Source organism: Thunnus thynnus, chromosome 14 (genome assembly GCF_963924715.1).
Source record: "Thunnus thynnus chromosome 14, fThuThy2.1, whole genome shotgun sequence".
In the NCBI taxonomy this organism is placed as follows: domain Eukaryota; kingdom Metazoa; phylum Chordata; class Actinopteri; order Scombriformes; family Scombridae; genus Thunnus; species Thunnus thynnus.
Window position 1 is genome coordinate 28,344,691 of NC_089530.1, and position 19,225 is coordinate 28,363,915.

Sequence of the window (19,225 nt, forward strand, 5' to 3'; positions counted from 1 at the left end):
ATGATTCATCAGAATAGATGCAGATTCATGTTGTTTGGACCAAATCGTGTTGTGTAAAGTTTTATTTTTTATTTGGTAATAAAATATACAAATTAGTAGTGATGTATGAAACTCAGAGCGACTGCTGCCTGATGTTTCTGTTGGTTTGGCTTAAAATGGACTAAAACCAACCGTCTTCACCCACAAACTCACCAATCAAAAAGAAATGAAAGGATAAAGTTTCATTATGGATTCATCTGTTGATTATTTTGAGGATTAATCGATTAGTTGTTTGGTCTATTTGTGTCAGAAAACGGTGAAAAGTATCGATCGTTTGTTTCTCAAAGTTCCAAGGCGACGTCTTCAAATGTTTTGTTTTATCAGTCAAAGATCTTCAGTTTACTGTCAGTAAGAAACCAGAAAATATTCACATTTAAGAAGCTGAATCAGAGAATTAGAGACAAATGACAATGATGTTAATGTTAACAGTTGGAGACTAATTAAATAATCGACTAATCGTTGCAGCTTTATTGATCCAAAACTAACGATGTGTCTCAACACTTTCCTCCTTCCTCTGTTTGTAGCTCACAGATCTGTCGTTTCATTTGTAGTTTTTATGAAATAAAAAAGAGGAAACAGTGCATTTCTTGGGAACTATTTTCAGCGGCGGATGAATCCACGTTTGGTGCTCTAGTGAGTGTTTCTGGCAGCAGGACGGTGTGTGTGTGTGTGTGTGTATGTGTGTGTGTGTGTGTGTATGTGTGTGTGTGTGTGTTGATGATGATGATGAAGGAACATGTCACCCAGTGCAGCATGTGGTCAGAACCCAGTAACAACAGCTGGGTGGTGCTTCGGCTCTGATTTCCAGGCTAAACTGTGCAGATTGAACTGAGTCTTTACCTGTCCGTCCGTCCGTCTGCCTCTTTAAATCTCTCCGTCTTTTTTTCTACCAGTCTGTTCGCTTCACACACCTGTCTGTCCGTCCGTCTGCTTGACTGACCGCCCGTCTCTCTGACTCCATGTTTTCGTCTCTTTTCTTGTCTCTTTCGTCCTCGCTGTCTGTCTGTCTGAGCTCCGTCAGTCCGATCCGGTCTCACCTTCCCTCCTGAACTCTTCCTGCCGCTAAACTTTTACCGTCAATTTCAACCAAACTGAAACATCTAAAAAAAAAAAGCCAGGTCTTCCTCGTCCAGCTTTTCACCTATTGTCAGGCTGTGGGCTGTGACCTTTGACCTCGTAGTTGTAAGGCCAGAGACCTGCAGGTTAAAGCTTCTTTGTGTGCTTTTGTGACTGGCTGCAGGTCGCTTTAGAGGCGAGTGTCAGCGAAAGATTATATCAGAACAAAAAGAACAAACGAAAGTGGTTCTGAAAAGAGAGAAAAGAGAGAAAAGAGCTTCTTCCTCTCTGTCAAATGAGCCGAACGACTCAGAGTTCAAAAAGAGGATAAGTCGTTTCCTTCCTCTCGTAAATAAAGTCAATTACTGGACGAGCTACCGGTTATAATCTGAGCTGGTTGGGTGACATCCATCACTTTCCACCTCCCCTCCGAATTCGACCCCCTGCTACGTCCCGGCACAGCGGCAGCTTAGCTCTGCAGAGCCCAACGCTCAGACGGGGGGGGGGGGGGGGGGGGGCGGTGGGGGCGGAAAGTGGGTTAGAAATGGCCGACATCTCAGAGGCGGGTCAGCGGGGGGGGGAGGATGGCGAGCGACTGCGCCTTTTACTGTACATCTGGAAAAACGTGCAGCGATTTTCCATGAAAAAGCACCTTCAGAGCAGCAGATGGTTGAAAGGTAGAAGAAGAACGTCCGAACACGGCAGCAGAGATGAAAGCATGCATACATAATAGAGCGTGAAGCCACGAGGTGAGGATGAAGAGCGAGTCGGGGATGTCCCCCCCCCTTCCTCCCCTCCTTTATTTTCTTGTTTCATGAGTAGAAACCAGAGGGTGGGGGGGGCGGGGGGGGGAGGAGGCGTGAAGGCTGGCCTTCTGACCGAGCAGGAAGCGAAGGGAGGTTAAGAGGCGAGGAGGAGGGAGGGAGGGAGAAGGGGGGGGCGGAGTCGGCGAGGAAACTGGCACCTCGGCGAGCCACTCAGATGCCGGCGCACTACGAGAGGAAAAAAAACAAAAACATAAAACCCTGGTGGAAGATTGAGATATTTCTAATTAGAAGTGACTCTGCGTGCCAGTGATCCATGCAGACTATTAGTGTTGTCACGAAACGCTGCGGATGCTACTGAGCATGCTCAGTGAGTCGGGCAGCCCCCGCATCGCTGGGCTGTTTGACGAAGGGAAGGGAAGGGAAGGTCACGTCGCCTGGGTGTGCAGCAGCGGTGAGCGAGCGAGCGAGCGCTCCCCCAGCACGCTCTGGGTTGCCTGGATTCTGCACGCGATCTTCACCGGGGGGCGGGGTGTGCGCCGGGCGCCGCAGCGAGCCGGGTCAGAGCTCTTTTTTTTTTTTTTTTCCCTTCCTTTTCACTTCCTGCGTTGTTTGTTTGAAAATACTGCAGCACAGTTTTGCAGCATTTTTTTTTTTTTTTGGCTTCGACCGAAGCCGATGATGATGATGATGATGATGATGATGGCCTTAAAGCGGGACACGCAGGCCTGTCAGACGCTGCCAAAATACATCCACGCTCAAAACGTTTCCTTACCGGCGAGTTACAACCGTCAAACGTTCAGTCTGACAGAACGAAACCTCTCTGATGTGTCAAAACGGCTTCAGACCGACACAAACACACATTTAACCTTTTTACTTTAGCGAAGAAAACCTTTGAATTTTACACCATATGAGCCCTTTAATATTTACATATTAACATAAAAGATGCAAATCAGCAACTTTAAGAGGCAAAAACAAGAGAATCTGACCCTTAAAAGTTCACGATTAAAGGTTTGAATGACTTCAATTAAAGTTGATTTGAGCAGCCGGTCGTCTAATCTGCTGAATTAAAGGAGATTTAAGAGATCTTGACTTTATATTGAGGAATGTTTGCATACAAGAGATCATCAAGGCAATTTTATTAACATTTATATGCAGTTTGAAATGTTTGCACCACATAATATAGTAGTAATGAAATAATTTATGAGATTTCATGCTTTTCCCTCCATTAAATAACAATATAAAGTATGTTTGTAGTTAATATAAAGATTTAAATATCAGGTCTTCTTGTTTCTTCTTCTTGTGTTGTGATTGATGAGTCGTTCATAAGAGCAGAAGAATAAGCAGCGTTGAGTTATTTAAAGATGCGTCTTCACAGGGTTAAAGCTGCTGCGTGTGTGTGTGTGTGTGTGTGTGTGTGATGGGGGTGGGGGGAGGGGAGGGTTGGTGTTGGTCTACATTCCTCCTGGTTGCATTAAAGTCTAAAATCCTGCTTCAGTCGGGCGACTCTGGCTCTCAGATTATCAGCTCTGCAGTAAATATTTCTCTGTGTGGACGCAGAGGAAACAAAAACATGAAGCGTAATGTTCCTTTAAAGATCATTTTATGTTAATTTATTAAAAGCAAAATGTTAACAGTTATATTCTATTTACAGACATGTGAAGTCTGTCATTCATTGTGTCTTTATTTCTTTATATTTAAAGATTTAAAAGCTTTTTATTTACATTTTCAAACCCAGATTTATATGTTTGAAATGTATTTTTAATCAATGATTTAGTTTCTTCTGACGTCTTATAAAGTTCGGTCATTTTTAAGATGAATAAGTAAGTTCAATTTAAATGTTTTGCAGCTTTTGCACATTTTTCTTTTACACAAATAAGATAAATTCATTTAAAGTGTCACATTGAAACATTTGTGAATGTAAAACAGCAAATTTTGTATTTTCCATGTATTTGCACAGTTTTTGCATTTTTGCAACTGAAATGTATTTTTGCTGCAAATTAATTTCACATTTAATGTTTTAAATTCAACTCAGAACTAAAACAAAAGCCGCAGCTGCAAAGGAAATATGATTTATATTTATTAAATATATATTTAGATGATTTCACCACCTCAGATATGATGAATGAGACATTTAACTGATAAAAACAGAACAAATACATATAAATATTCATAATTTGTATCTTAATAGTCACATTATTGCCACAAACGGTGATGGAAAATTAAATTGTTTATTAATTTTAAATATTTTTCATGTTTTACTGTTTAGATGTTAACATTTCTCTCAATTTTTTGCAAGATTTGCAAAATTCAACATAAACACACACATTTATGTTTTATTTACAATAATCGCTGCTCAGTATTAGTGTATTTATATTTATATTTATATTTATATTTATATTTATATTTATATTTATATTTATATTTGGCAGCTACGAGTCACTTTAGTGTCTGTTGACTGGTCGTCTGCAGGATGGGAAGCATCAGACTCCGCCCACTAAAACAACAGCAGCTTTAGAGAAAAAAACAAAAACAAAAACACACAAATACAAACACAAACATGGAGGAGGGAAAAGATGTTTGAACTGAGTGCAGAAGAAAAAGGTTAAAATTTGCATTTCAGGGATTTAACGGTTGACAGATGACATTTAGGAGCTTTTGTGTATTTTAAACTTTTCCTAAAAAGCCAAAACGATACAATGAAACTCAGATTAACTCATTAAAATTCATCTTAATGTACAACAATTAAAAGAATTAACTGTGGAAATTAAATGTACACATGTCAAAGTTGTGGTTTTATGTGTTTTGAGGATCATTTGTTTTAATTCATCATATGAAAGATGATTTAATATTCAATAAACTACCAATATTAGCTTTTACTGACTGTGTGACATTCACTGACTGTTAGCAGGGTGGGAAATTACCACCATCCTGACAAATCTCTGTAAATTTAGCCAACAAGTGATGAGTTAGTGTCTCCTCCAGTCCTGCTCTGCTGTTAAAAACATTTTTTATATAAAAACAGGTTGATAGTTCCCTGCATCAAACGTCCTGCTGCTTCTGATTGTGTTTCCAGCTGTTGCATGCAAACAGTTTCAACGTTTGTCAGAATATTTTTACTGCTGTAAAACAAGATGTGCGTGCGTGATTCAGGACACTCAGACAACAAAATACACGGCAACAAAAAATCAGCTGAAACCATCTCAGTCTCACCCTGCAGGCAGATACTTTAACTGGCGTTTGGAAGATGAATATTTGGCAGCAGAAGCATGAAGAATTTTCCTACTATTAACCATTTCCTGTCCTGTTGTTCTCACCATTTTGGAACCATTTTCATCCATTTTCAGCGACTTTTCTGTAACAAATGAAGTGCTCCTCCGATCCAGAAAGGCAGATAAACTTCACTTACATCATTTAAAAAACATTTAAGATTATTTTCCTCTAAAAAACAAGACAGATGATCTGATTTTGATACTGGTTAGTGTATTTAGTGTTTGTTTTCGGGGAAGGGCGGGTCTCTCGAGGAAGTTGTGGATGTTTTGGACATTTTCAAATTACTAAATGAGCTAAAATGAGACACAGACTCTTTGCAGTGGAAAAAAAGGAAGAAAACAAGTGAAAATATCTTCTAATCCTGACATTTGATCAACAAAAACCCATTTTTTTGTCTCCCTACAGGATAAAAATCCTCTTTTTAGGAGTATTTTGAGAAGCGTAGATGTGTTTTCTTACCTGTAATCTTTTGCTGTTGTCCTCTTTTCACCTCCTCTCCTCTCCTCTCTTGGGTTTCACATCTTTAAAAAGCTGCACATCCATCCGGGTGTTTACAGCTCTGCAGACGTCAATCATAAACAACAAACAAACATGGAGATTACATGATGTGACACATGCTATTAACGTCTGTCTGTCTGTCTGTCTGTGTGTGTTAATGATGAAGAAGCTGAAGAAGACGATGAACTCCTGCTGCTGCTTCAAACCGCCTGTTCATGATGTTTTATAGGAAGTTTGCAGGATTCAGTGTTTTACTTTTATTTTGAAGTATCATTTTCACTGTAAAACTAGTTCAATGCTGTTTCACAGCTGTTCAGTCGCTCCCAGTTTGGAGGATTTGTCTTGTTTTTGATCAAACTGAGGGATTTTTTTTTTTTTTTCCCTCTTCAGGTGAAAAACCTCATGTGACCCTTCAAGCTGTCGTATAATTTCACAAACACATCACCACCACCGAGACCGTCTGACTGAGCTCCTGACAAACAGGCTGCCTGTTTCAGCTAATACTTTAATTTTTTATCTATATGCACATAAATAACACAAACTTGCTTCATGTGATATTAAAATATCCCCAAAACACAACATGTAAATTTACAGTGAGATTTTTTTCTTAAAAATCTGCAAATTCTGCGTATTTTTCCTTTTTTTTTTTTTTTTTTTTTTGCTGTTGCTTCTAAAGCAGATTTTTAAAAGCTGATATTATATTAACTGATGTTTAGATGAGACTCCATTAAGGCTGCAACTAACTGATTATTTTCTCCATTAATAGATTAGTTGTTTGGTGGATAAAATGTCAGAAAATGGTGAAAAATGTTCAAGATGACGTCTTGTTTTGTCCACAACTCAAAGATATTCACTTTACTGTCACAAACGACTAAAGAAACCTGAATTTAGATGTTTATTTCTTTAAAAAAATGACTCAAAACAATTAATCGATTATCAAAATAGTTGCAGATTCTTTTAATAGTTGGCAACTAATTGATGAATCATTGCAGCTCTAGACTTCATATCCATCCGTATATCATATATCATATGTTATATCCATATAATCAAGCTGAAATAACAATAAAACAACCAGTAAAGATGAAATAATGCACAAATAGAAAAATACCACAGAGTAGGATTTATATAAATAATCCAGAAAGAGTCTGAAAATGACTTTTCATCATCAGATTATTGATTCTGACTCTAATGAGCAGAGAGTTTAAACATTTAAATTCTGTTTTATCAGTTTTTTTCAACACTTGGATCGTTTCAGACATAAAACAGTGTTTGTAAAATACAGATCGTTCCTTTTCGTTCACATCGATGGAAAAATATCTTGTGTGTGTTTGTTTGTTTTTGTTTGTTTTTCTCAGTAAACTGGAATATTTCACCTTCTGTGTACTTTCACCAGCAGCGACGGCGAGGTGATGATTTTTATTTCCTGTGAAACTTCGGCTCTTAAACTGAAATGAATCCAGAATTTGAAAAAAAAAAAACAAAAAACACACAAAACAAGTGAACGTGCCAGACGTGTGTAAGTGTGAACACACAGTGAGGACGACACCAGAGTCTCTTCTCTTTGTCTCACATTCTTTATTTATAAAGAAACTTTAATAAAAACAGCCGACACGCATTTTTAACTGGAAAGATGTTGTGAAACAGATGAAATGATGAACAAAATAAACATTTTCATGATTGCAAATCATGCAGAACAACAAACAGGAAGAAAAGACTCATGCAATAATATAATAATAACATCCGGTCGGTGTATGTAGCCGTGCAAAACACAACATTTAACACACAGAGACATTTAAAATGTTAGTTATCACATGCAAAATACTAGTTAATACACCAGTTAATACATCCACAAACACGGGTCAAAAGTGCAAAATAGATCATTAAATAACAGGAAAAAGACAATAAACAAACTAGCAAAATAATAATATTTTACCTAAATATTCAAACATGATGTTAACGACTACAGTAACTTTATATTGATCTGATTTGACAGGTGAATATTTTTTATTCCTCAGTATGAATCAACAGTGTATGTTTGTACTATTAAAGGTTAGATATTTGGATATTATGGTTAAATATATCTTCATAATTTTAACTTTAATGATGTTTTTCTGCTCTGGATCAAAGTTAAAGCCACATAAACTGATCAGTATCTGAAACAGTGTAAAACTTTGTATATCTGTGTATAAACAGTTAATAAATGGTTTATAACACACTGTAACGTAATATTAATCAGATTAAGTGTTTATTCATTTATTTGTTGACACCCAGAAGTGTTTGCTGCTGTTTAAACAAATGATTAATGACAATATAGTAAAACACAGCTGTGATGATATAAAATATGTCTCGAGAAGTTACAAATACTTTACATTAATAAACTCTTATATCGGCTTATAAACCATTTATTAACTGTTTATATACTGAATATTGATGCTAAACTGTGAGACTTAAAGTAAAATTTGACCTATTTTCTGTTGGATTTATTTTACTTTTTGGACTTTTTGAGTTTCAAGATGACAAAAATGCAAAATTTAAGACTTTCTCACTTTGGTTTTCTTACAGTTTGCAGATTGATGAGAGAAATAAAAATATTACAGTATTACAAACATGATCAAAATAACAGCTGATTGTAAAAAAAACAGACATTTTACAGTAACGTGTGGATGGTTTCAGCAGATATTAGACATAAATTTACACACTTTTATTATGTTTTATGTATTTTATTGTGTTTTATGGTGAAGTCTGTGTGTTTTCTTTATTTTTTAACTTGGCTCTAAGATAAAATTCCTCTTAAAGACAATAAAGTTAAGAGATTTTAAGCTAACATTATGAAGACAGGATATCTTGTGGAAGGGAAGTTTCTCTTTATTCCAGCAGAATTAAAGCTTAAAATAGTACAAAATGACAGTTCGTCCCATTTTAGAAAAGTTTAACATTTTATAATTCTGTCTTCACAGAGCTCTCGAGGGTTTGTTCATGTTTTTGTGTTTTCTCTCTCTGATCTCCAGACTTTTCCGGCCCTCGTCCTCTCGGTCCTCCTCACCGGTGTCCGTCGGAGCGCCGAGCCGCGCAGGCCGGCCGGGATTAGCAGAGTGGAAGATGGTGCTAATGACCTGTGAAGGACTTTGTTTAGCGGGACGGGGGTCAGATGCCCGAGCGTTCACCCTTTAAACTTCAGCTCTGCAGCAGATTAGACGCCACTTAACACGGAAGCTCAAAAGGCCGCTGACCAAAATAACCCTGAACGCCGGACACACTCACCTCCAAAATCTGATTCTGACTCTTCTACACCTACGCGTTTGGCTGCGTATCACACCTCGACACTCTCACGCCGCCGAACAAAGTTTCTCCACAGCTATTTACTTTTTTGATGAGACAGTTTAAGATTTAAAGATTCATTTTTGCCAGTTTGAAGTTTGTAGTTTATTTGGAGAAGGTTTTCGTGAGCTGCTCGTGTGAAGAAAACATTTAACCTTTGAGAACTTTGGACTCTTTTGTTACAAAAACACACTGAAAACATTTTAAAATATTGCAAAAAAGTTTAGATATTGGTTCTGGATCTCTGGTATCGTATCAGCACAAGTATTAAAAGCAAATATCTGTAACAATATTACAACGCTGTATGTTTTTATACACTGTAAAGCCCCTGGAGTCTGTTTACTGTTTTATTTACTGTATACTCACATAACTTTATTTAAATACTCATGTAAAGACACGCTGAGAAAACCCAGTGTAAAGTGCTGATGTGAGGTTTTCACATTGTGTATTAAACTGTGATTTATTCATATTTTCAGTGTTTTACAGTGACATATGCATACTTTCAATGGAAAAAAAAACAAACAAAAATTATTTGTACATGTAAATAGACAATATTACAATTTTAATTCACATTATTCTTTTGTATTTGTGTGTATAAACAGTGAAACAATATTGTTTACTTGAACTGGAACTAAAGATTTGTACATTTTTATTGGCGTCTGTGTCATTTTTCTTACAATTTGAGCTCCTGGAAGCTTCATACTTTATGAAATTAACAAAACTTCATAACAAAACTTAATAGCTGAGTTTGTGTAAATAAAAAGGACACCATGTATGTGGTGAGAGGACGTAAAAGACAAAAATGAAAGTACAGAAAGTCAGCAGATATTAACCAAAGTGAACCTGGACTCCAGAGAGTTACGACCTACTTTAATGTCGTTGCTAATTTGATTTTTGTCATTGTTTTTTTGCAGAGTATCAGCAGCATGTTGCACACTGCTTTAACAAATGCTGACATGACGTAGCACCAGACTAACGTTGATTATGTGAGGAGACAAACGTAAATTGATGTTTTTCTGAAATAATAGTTTTTGTTTCATATCTGTGTTTGTTTAACCAGCTGCAGGAAACAGTCAAGTTTTTTCTGTGAGATTCTTCGTGTAGCTGTGACGGTTTGGACAAACACTGAAAAAAATCTTCTTCTGCTGCAGAAGTTGAATGAATGACATGAATCGTGTGCGTCATTAAGTTTCGACAACTAAAAGACTAACAAATGTTTTCAAAATTTAACCAATCTTTGATTGGACCCAGTATTTGTATTTGTATCTGTATTTGTTGAGGCAGCAAAATTATTTTATATTTCTATTTGTATTTGAATAAAAGTGGAAGGAGGCTTAAAAATCCTTTTGTTGTTTTTATTACGCTTTTAATTTTAGAAAATTGAAGATGGAAATGAAATTGATGTCCAAATTAAGAAATGTGCATCATGTAGCAGGTGGATGTGACTCCTCTCATTGAGACCTGCTGATAGACGTCACAGCGGAGCAGAGGAGAGACACTGAGATAGCGACTATAACTGACCTGCTCGCTGCTATTTGACATGTTTTGTTCTTTTCTTCCCAAAAACAAATCATTCTAAAAAATATTTGTATGAAACAAATATTCGTTGAAAACCCACTATTTGTGCTTTGCCTAATAACGTATTTGTATTCGGGCACACCCCCGGTGGATACTGTAAAAAAACAAATAATTTTTAAAATATTTGTATGAAACAAATATTTGTAAAAAATCCCACTATTTGTGCTTTGCCAAATAATGTTTTTGTATTCGGACACCCCCCTAATGTGGACACAGCTACCCAATGAGGACGGATATTGACACATTTTAATTGTGCTTGTAAAGAGTCCATTATCCGTACCGGATACTCGTTTCATCCGAGTATTCAGCTCAACCCTATTTCTCACGTCAACTTCCTGTCAATCTCAGCCCAGCCTGCTGTTTTCATCCCCTCTTCTCATCAAGGTACTTCCAGATCAAAATAGTGTTTTTTTTAGCGCAGTGGTCTGCAAACAAGCAGCTTAAAAGGTTGAACTCAAAAGACGCATCCTGGCTTTTACACTGTGACCAATCAATCAATCAACCGGTCAATATGTTTTTTTAATACAGTCTGAAAGAGAATCAAAATTCTTGCCCTATTAAAACAGAGTCGTTACAACCAATATGCCGACTAACATACAGATAGACAACACTGCATTCCTTTTTTCTCACACCACAAACCTTTCTTCTTCTTTTGTTTATTACGTCTCTTTCAGGTGACACACAAATGACGTCATTGGCTGCAAATATCATTTCCAAAAATCTTTATGAGAACGACTGGCAGCGACTAGATCTGAAATGACCTTCATATACAAGTTGTTATTTTATGTTGTTTTCCCAATTTCATTGTGTTGGTAAATGTAACTGCTGCCTGTATTATGTTCACAGGTAACGTTCCTCCTAATGAATGAAGCTACATTTATATATCGGTATGAAGTCAGAAGGAAGTGGAGGGTGGAGACCCGACCATGATCTTTCCTAACCTTAAAGGTGACATATTCTGCTTTTTCTGTTTTTTTGTTATTTATATCCTGTTATAATGTCGGACGTTAAACATGGTCAAAGTTCCAAAACTAGAGAAGAACGTATGTAGAAATGCTGCCTGCAAGTCAAAAGTCAGGGCTTCTACTCATAAACGTCTGTAGCCTTGGTTGCTAAGGTGGTTGCTAAGGTTTTTCCATGTGTTCACGTTATCCACTCTCATATTTCGGATGTGATTCAGCTCCAACGTGAACAGATGGATTTGAGAAGTTGACATTTCGAAAAGTTTATTACAGCTATAGTCACTATCAGCAGATATTTGGATGGAAAAAAAAGAACAACGTTGTCTCTGAACATTTAATTCGTAGATTCATAATTTCATTCATCAACATTTTTGCAACTTGCCGAATACGTCAAAGAACATTTTCTCGTTATGTTGAGAGAAAACATAAATTCAACCAACGTTACGCTGGGGGCGGCTGTGGTCAGGAGGTCGAGTGGTTTGTCCACTAATCAGGTGTCCTTTGGCGTTTTGGCAAAATACTGAACCCCAAACTGTTCCCAATGGTTGTATCATCACCTTGCATGGTAGCTTATTACTATCAGTGTGTGATTGTGAGTGTTAATGAGCGTCAGAAACATTGTAAAGCACTTTGGATAAAAGCACTAAATAAATGAAGCCATTTACATTTTAAAACATATAAAACGTATATATGAACGTTTCCCAGCCTTTAGCAAACAGATGATTTGATATTTTAGGAATAAATCTCGTTTGAGTACAAGACACAACCTGTTGCTCTCACAGACACAGAATAAAACCCAAATCTTCACCGGCTTCAACTTTACTTTTACGTTACGTCTGAGCTGCTGTTTATCGACTGTCTGCCCGCTTCATGTTCACTGTTGCAGTCGAGTGTGTCGTGTGTTTGTTGTGGGGTTTTTTTTTCCGTCAGATTGGCTGCGCGGTAAATAAAAGGTAGTTGAGCGTGCCAGAAACCAGACACCAAACGAGACGACGCACCATCACCACCTTCACACTCTTAATACTGATCATTACTAGCAGACAACATCTCCTGTCTCCTCTCTGCTCGGCACAGGACAGATGTGTGTTTTTTTTTTTTCAACTGTATCTTCAATTTGAAATCCGACACTGCTGCATGAGGAACTCGTGTTGGAACTGACCTCTTGATGAACTCCTAAAAATGGTGAAAGTGATGAAGACGTTCCACTGAAGCAGAAAAAAATCACATCACAACAGTATTAATTCAGCATCATATCTTTCCGCGCTGTACTCACATAATATCATCACGCTGCTCAACTGGTTTAAATTCAAAAGGAAGTCAGGAAAAAATGCTGGAAAAATAACACATCAAGTATCCGGAATAACGAGGATTAAATGTCACCTGTCGAACCCAAAGATGTCACATCTTCTGGAAGGCTGTTCCAAATTTAAACCCCCCAAAATTTAGAGAATTTAGCTCCAAAAGTCCTCAAATTGTGTCAAGATTTTTGACTCTTCCTATAGCATAAGTGTAGATTTGGGTACGGACAGCAGAGACATCCCTACCAATATTTTTACATTCTTAATACACATCGTGTTACCGGTAAGATCTCTGCAGAGCTGCCACACTTGTGTGTTTTCTGTGAAAAGTGTGTTACTATAATAAAAAGTGAAAGAGCAGGATATGAGGGATACTTGACTTGATCTTGCAAACCTCAACTTCAAGCTGTATCATTCATTGTCGACTAGCTGATATGTAAAACGGCAGGTTCACAATATCTTAAGTGTGTCTTAAACCAGCAGTCAGGTGTCCGTATGAGCAGTGAAAGAGGTTTTCCTCGCTGTAATCATTCCTCCTGTTCATACTGGATATTAAAAGATCCTTCAAATGTGCTTTCAATGGAAGTGATGGAGGATAAAATCCACAGTTTGTCCACACAGTCATTTAAAAGTCTCTGTGAAGCTTAAATTCAGCTTCAGCAGTCTGAGTTAGTCATATCAAGTGGATATCTGACACATTTACAGTCTTTTTAGCATCAAATTCCCTCTTTGTGTTTCCTCGGACAGTGTTTCCCTGTTGAGCTGCAGGTGGAAGTATAGTAACAAAAAGAGGAACTTTGGCACTAAAAAGACTGTAACATTGAAAGATATCTACTTGATTTGACTCATTTGAACAGCACCTGACTATTGTTTTAGCATAGACCTGAAAAACTGTGAACTCGTCCTTTAAGATATGTGTGAGTTTGTCTGTTGTGTTGCCTAAATCAACGATCTGAAAGAAGCGAAGAGCTGCAGAATCCTTCACGTTATCATACATGTATTTTCTTCTAACCACAATTTTAATCTCAGATTTATACACATTTTTTAAAAAAATGTGAAATATTAGTTTAAAATTAGAGAAAAAAAATTATGATACATGTCTGGTTTCAAGCAAGTTAAATCAGCAAATACAGTGTGTGTGCATATGAACATGCAAGTGCACATACACAACAGTTTATTTTGGCCATCTAATAAAAAAAAATGGCCCTACAAAAGATAAAACCAAACCTACGTCTTTTACCTACAGTGTTATACTTTAAAATCGACTTTCTGGTGTTTGGAGCCCATTTGACATGTCGTGAAAATATTGGAAGGTAACATAAAAAAAAAAAACCAGAACACCAGTTACAATGGAATTAATCCTTAACAGCACAAATATTTCATATTTCTCTCAACAAGTTAAGTTAAATCCTAAATGTCTTTGATGCACAAAATAAAAGCTCAGAAAATCGAAATTGTTCCGAATCTGTTCACGAAAAACAGCAGATTTCGTTAGCATGTGTTAACTGATAACTGTCTTGGAGTGCAAAGACTTCATTCAGACCTCTTTTCATTTTAAAACACTGAATCCTCCAGTCTGGTCACTCTCCTGTCTGTCGTCTGAACTGTTCCTCTCTCACACACAACACCTGAGTCGTGTTGTGCAGCGACGCCCTGACTACCCTTCAAACCCAAGAGCTTCTATAGGGGGGACTTTGTCATCCCGTTGATGTGAGCGTCTGTCCCGGAGGCTTTTCTGGCTCAGTCAGGCGTGAACGGCGGGAGTGTCGAGGAAGGAGCAGAGACGATGTCTGCAGGCGCATGTTTTGATCTCTGAAACCGTCCCTATCAAACAGATTACGGGCGGAAATACCTGACATGATGGCAGACAAAAGAGAATCAAGTTCTGAGGGAGGTCAAACCGGGCGCCAAACCTGATGCTCTGTAGTCTGTTGTGTCAGATCAGAGCTAAATGTGGGCTGAACTCACATGATGTTTTTATTCTGCTGAGCTCAACGGGCAGAGTGAAGCTCTGATACGATCATTGCTATAATTTCTGTTCATTATTGTTAAGATTGTTGTTATTACAGTCTTCTGGGTTTCAATGGAGAGTAAAATTGTAAATCTAATGGCAACGTCAGACTCCTTTTTCTTCCTGTCGAAGCATGTTGTTCTTATGAAAAATGAATTTGTCTTCAGCGTTAATGCAAAGTTGGCATCCAGCTTCAAAAACCCCTTCAGCCAAATCCAGTGTTCGTTGTCTTAGTTTTTTTTTTTGTTTAGTTTTTTTTTTTGACAAAAATGCATATGGAGTTGTGAAGTGAGAGGAGATATTTCAGGCGTCACTGGTTCCTGTAGTAAAAGTTCATTCATTTTTCTGATAAACAATGTTAACGTGACTCACAGTTGGAGCTCTTCGACAGCTTAGATCTACGGGAAACTCTCCTGATTGAATCATCAGTACAAGAGATGAACAACTGTGTCAGAAAATATCTGGTTCTTTGATAAAAAAAAAAGGTCGAAGATACAATCCTGTGAACATTAAAACTTTGAGGTAGAAGTTCACTAGAGAAGATGTTGATGGGGAATCACTGAGCTTCAAATTTGGTGACATGTGCTGCTAACGGTAGGTAGTAATTAAAGGATGTTGAGAAAAATGAGTCGGTTCAGTTTTAATTTCTGGGTCACTTTTGAGTGAACTCAGCATCTGTGGTGTCACGTTTCGTTTAAAACTTAAACAACGAAGCGTTTTAAATTCATTACTGCTCTGATTCACATCTCTGTCTGGCTTCTTCTCTATAGCAACAGCAGCTGAAGCTCATGGGTATCGCAGTATTCTTAGCCAATTAGGAAACGTGCGTCATGTAGCAGGTGGATGTGACTCCCCTCGTTGAGACCTGCTGATAGACGTAACAGCGGAGCAGAGGAGAGACACTGAGATAGCGATGTAACTGATCTGCATAAGGGTATTTAGCATGTTTTTTTCTTCCTGAAAACAAATAATTTTTTAAATATTTGTATGAAACAAATATTCATAAAGAAAACCACTATTTGTGCTTTACCGAATAATGTATTTGTATTCGGGCACACCCCTAATGTGGACACAGCTACCCAATGAGGATTTTCCTTCATCATGAGTATGGATATTGACACATTTTACTTGGATGTAAAAAGTCCATTATCCGTACCGGATACTCCTTTCATCCGAGTATTAAGCTCAACCCTATTTTTCACGTCAACTTCCTGTCAATCTCAGCCCAGCCTACTGTTTTTATCCCCTCTTCTCATCAAGGTACTTCCAGATTAAAATGGTTTTTTTAGTGCAGTGGTCGACCAACAAGCATTCTCCGAAATGAAACTGGTGGTCGAACATAAACCTACAGGTTTGTTACGTTATTGAGGAGAACATATAGAACATGGAGAACCACTGCTGGAACCAGCAACTCCTTCACAACTCTTAGTTTTACCCACATTCTAGTCATTTGGTTACTATTAAGTTTTAGTTTCAGGGTGTTTTTAAAGCTCTAGTCTGTTTGTTCTGGTCTGAATCTGTGGATGAATTGGTAGACTTGTGGTTCAGTTTCTTTTCATAGAAAAAAAAAAATCCAAGTGAACCAAAAGGCATCAGAAAAAGCCAGGTGAGAAGGTTCTCACCTGAAGGAAGGAAGAAGGTCCTGAAGAGGGTCCTGCAGCTCAAACTTGCAGCCGTGTAGTCAGTCAGATGGAGGTCGGATCATGTTCCCACCATAAACGAACCGCTCCAGAATTGGTTTGTGACTGGACTTCCTCTAAAGGGTCTCTGTGTGGTTGATTTTTGCTAGTTTCTGTCATGTATGCTTAATGTTTATGTCTTCTAAGCATTCTGAGCCTTATATGTTACAGTTACCACGGTTACAGGCGTTGTTCTTGTTACTAAAGTTGTCATTCACAAACTGTTTGAACAGTGGGAAAGTAGGAGATGCACAGGTGTAACTGATAAAATGATTGATGGAGTTTTCTGGGTGCTCGTATTGTTCATGCTGGCTCACTGTCACACTGTCATGGTTTAATGGGACACTTGAATAGAACAGAGACGCTGTTAATGTGATCATTTAACACCTGTACTTTTCTTACAAAGACAAATCTGAATATCTGTTATGAAAAAGATCCACTTCAGCTACTTTAAAGGATTTAAAAGCTTGACTGCCCACATTAAAGGAGACATACTCTGCTTTTTCTGGTTTTCTGTTTTTATATCCTGTTCTGATGTCGGATGTTAAACACGGTCAAAGCTCTAAAACTTTAGATGAACATATATAGAAATGCTGCCTGCAAGTCAAAAGTCAGGACTTCAACCTGCTCTGAACGCTTTGTTTGCAACGTTTTTTTCTACCTTGCCAACAAGCTGACGTTGGTTCGTTGTACATGCCCATAAATGGCCATCTGTTCTGTAGCCTTGGGTACTAAGGCTGTTGCTAAGGTGGTTGCTAAGGTGTTTCCATGTGTTGTTCATGTTGTCCGCTCTCATATTTCAGATGTGATTCAGCTCCAACATGTAAGGATAGATTTGAGAAGTTGACATTTGGAGTAAAAAAGGAGAAAAAGAAGTGAAATCCTGCTACTATAGTTTGTTTACGTAGCCTCCGGAACCGGAGGAAGCTTCCTGAAAGCTGACCAATCAGAACAGAGTGGGCTCATCAGGAGGCGGGGCCTTAAAGAGACAGGAGCTAAAACGGCCTGTTTCAGACAGAGGCTGAACTGAGGGGCTGCAGAAAGGACCAGTAGAAGATAAATAAGGAGTTTTTAACTGGAATTCATACAAAGATATTCTAGTAGAGCCCCAGAATATAAATATAGAGCTGGAAATGAGCAGAATATGTCCTTGTTAATCCCGTATTTAAAGATAGCAGATTAAAACAATGTTAATATTGCCACTACATCCACTCTTGATAATGTTACGTTAGCTTACTTTTTTATAAACGCCAGCGTGTTCTGCATGTTTTTGAAGTTTGTCACGTTTGTTTTGTTGCTGCTTCTCGTTTTATTTTCAGTTGTTTCCGTTGGCCGTCTTTAGTGGCAAAGACGTAACGTTAATGAAACACAAAATGCTGCTTACTTTTGCAACAGGACAAGCAGCTGAATTAACATCTGAACACGAGATAGTTTTGTGTGTCAGAGGATAATGTTCGACCAATCAGGAGTTACAAGGTGTGATTCTGCAGATACATGTGCAGGTTGTTTAATAAAGACTTTCGGTAACACTTTATAGTAAGGGATCACTTCATGCATGAAAAAGCATGAATTAATTCACGTAAAACCTCCTAAAACTATCAGGAATGTACAAGTCAGGTTTTTATCCCGTCATTTTAACTGCAGACTTAACAATGAAGAAGACATGAACATCATTAATAACTCACAAATCATGATGATTGAAAGAAATATCTTCCACTAGTATTGTTCTTGTATTAAGGCATGCATAAGATAATGTTAATTCTTCTGCATCCCTGATAGTTCATGAGGTTTTTCATGCATGAAGTGATGATAATTCATGTAACACATTCACATTATCAGTATTTGTCATTTGTTATATATTGTTATATATTTTGTTATAATTCTAGTTTTCAGGTTACTTTTTCACTCGGTTTCCATCCAGTTTCTATCATGAATAAAAAAGGTTGTCATTAACACAATTAACAATGAAAACTATGACTGTAGTAAACTAAAACTAAATAATCATAAGCTTAATTCCTAAAATAATATTAGCAAGGCAGAGACTAATGAAAACAGCACTGATTGGTTGTAAAAGGCGGCTTATGGGAGCTTTGATCATATGGCAGTTGTTATTGCTCAGACAAACTGAATGGAGGGATTTGAGACATTTTCTTAAGGATTTATCCCGTTGAATTTGTAAGAAGGTCGGGGTTCAGGTGACCTCTGACCACTGGCTTCCTTGTTATTGATTGTCTGATTGTTTTGAAGTTGTTTACTGCTGCTGCGATGGGAACTCTTCCGACAGATAAATTCTTGTCTCTTTTTGTCTGCCTTTCCATAATGAAACGGCACATATAATATATTTAAGATCAAAGATTTCAAGACTATTTTCTCAACAGGCGGAAGTAGAAAGAAAGAAAGTAGTTTGTTTCCTATTGTGGTCAATGTTGGCGTCTTTTAACCATGACTGCAATCTTTCCCTAACCTTAATCTTAATAGTTTTTACACCTAAATCCAACCAAGCTTTAACCATAGAGATGACACGTCATGACAACAGTCAGGAAGGTGTTAACAAGCAATGTTGTACACACCAAGTTTCCCTATCGTAACTTATAGATGGGTTTCAATCTGAATATAGTGCAAAATTTAACCTAATTTCCAGAAAATACGTAAAAGAAAACTTGAATTCATGCTTGTTTCCTTCCACTACTGCTCTGTGCACTGAGCTCCTCTCTCCTCCTCCTCCTCCTCCTCCTCCTCCTCTCCATCT

General features: G+C 37.6%; 1 long non-coding RNA gene across 1 annotated transcript; it reads right to left on the bottom strand.

The window, feature by feature from the left end:
• Window positions 1-4,309: 4,309 nt before the first annotated feature.
• Window positions 4,310-16,587, bottom strand: LOC137197415 (uncharacterized). The gene is made up of 3 exons (XR_010931421.1): window positions 12,648-16,587; window positions 5,592-5,691; window positions 4,310-4,371 (listed from the first exon to the last, which is right to left on the bottom strand). It is a non-coding gene; the product is annotated as an uncharacterized lncRNA (long non-coding RNA).
• Window positions 16,588-19,225: the final 2,638 nt, after the last annotated feature.